This window comes from Alexandromys fortis, unplaced genomic scaffold, assembly GCF_014885135.2.
Source record: "Alexandromys fortis isolate MF-2015 unplaced genomic scaffold, M_Fortis_MF-2015_v1.1 scaffold_1, whole genome shotgun sequence".
Lineage (NCBI taxonomy): Eukaryota > Metazoa > Chordata > Mammalia > Rodentia > Cricetidae > Alexandromys > Alexandromys fortis.
Genome location: NW_026067927.1, coordinates 14,325,124 through 14,326,805, shown reverse-complemented (window position 1 = coordinate 14,326,805; position 1,682 = coordinate 14,325,124).

Genomic DNA, 1,682 nt, shown 5'->3' with positions numbered 1-1,682 from the left:
CTGGCTTGACCTTGGGGTCCTGACAGGATCCTGACCTCAGCTGCAGCCACTAAGAACACCTGCGCATGTTCGCTATGTTCCTTTTTAAAGGGGTCCTACCCACCTCCTCTCTCTCTCTCTCTCTCTCTCTCTCTCTCTCTCTCTCTCTCTCTCTCTCTCTCTCTCTCTCTCTCTCTCTCTCTCTCTCTCTCCCTCCCCCCCCCTCTCCCACTCCCGCCCCCACACGCCCCCCTCCCCTCCCCCTTCCCCCTTTTTCCATTCCCTTTTCCCCAATTTAAAAAAAAAAAAAAACCTTCACATGAGCCCCGTCGCATGGTGTCTATCTCTCATGCTGCTTTTTAAAATTACAACAGCTTGCTTACTCCCCATCCCCTCCCCACAACTGCCAACCAGGATGTAGCTTTTCTGTATATGGCTGGGTTTTGTTTGTTTGTTTGTTTTGGGGTCATTAAAATTTCCCTGTAATATACATTCAGGGCTGCTCTGTGAGAAGTGTCCTCTCTAGGCAGTGACTGCTGGCTTTAATACAGACTCTCAATTCAAACTTTGGTCGTGCTGAGTGGTCTTGGGTCCCTACCCCATAACAGCAGGAGGATCATTAGTTCTCCTTTGGTCATACTTTGGAGACGGCTTAGTGAGTGAAACATTTGCTGTTCTGATAACCTGAGTTCAAATATCCAGAACCCACATAAAAGTTAGTGAGTGTGTGTGTGTGTGTGTGTGTGTGTATGTGTGTGACCTCAGGGCTCCTACAGTGAAACAGGAGAATCCCAGAAGCTCACAGACTACCTAGTCTGGTGTGCTTAGTGGAGAAAACAAGAGACCCTGTTTCAAAGAAGATAGAGAGATGGCTCTGAGGTTAAAAGCACTTACTTCTCTTCCAGAGGTTCAATTACCAGTACCTACATGTTGGTTCACAACACACATACATAGCTACATTAGCAAGTACACATACACATTCTCTGTCTCTCTCTCTCTCCCTCTCTCTTTGGAGCTGAAGATAATACTGAAAACTCATGAAGTAAAAGCACTTGACACAAAAGGCTTATGATCCGGGTTTGATCCCTGGAACCGACAAAGTTGACCTCTGACACCACATGTGAGCTCACACACACACATCATGCATACAGTGACAAGAAAGTTAAAAATTTTGTAAAAAGGGGGCTGGAGAGATGGCTCAGCAGTTAGGAGCATTGCCTGCTCTTCCAAAGGTCCTGAGTTCAATTCCCAGCAACCACATGGTGGCTCACAACCATCTGTAATGAGGTCTGGTGCCCTCTTCTGGCCGGCAGGCATACATGCAGACAGAATATTGTATACATAATAAACAAATATTTTTTTTAAAAAATTTGTAAAAAGTGGAGAGAGAAGACCCCTAAGGTTGTCCTCTGATCTCTGCTTGCATGCAGGCTGTGGTATACGCGTGCCCACATTCAATACGCGTGAATTGTGGTTTGAATGAGAATGGCCCCATAGGCTCATATCTGTGAATCCTTGGTGGAGCTGTTTGGGAAGGAGGACTTGAAGCCTTGTTGGAGGAGGGTTGGGCCTTGAGGTTTCAAAAGCCCAAGCCATTTCCCAGTTAGCTTAGCCCCCCTCCTGTTCCCTCTCTCTCCCCCTCCCTTCCTCCCTCCTCTCCTCCTCCTCCTCCTCCTCCTCCTCTTCCTCCTCCTCCTCCTCCT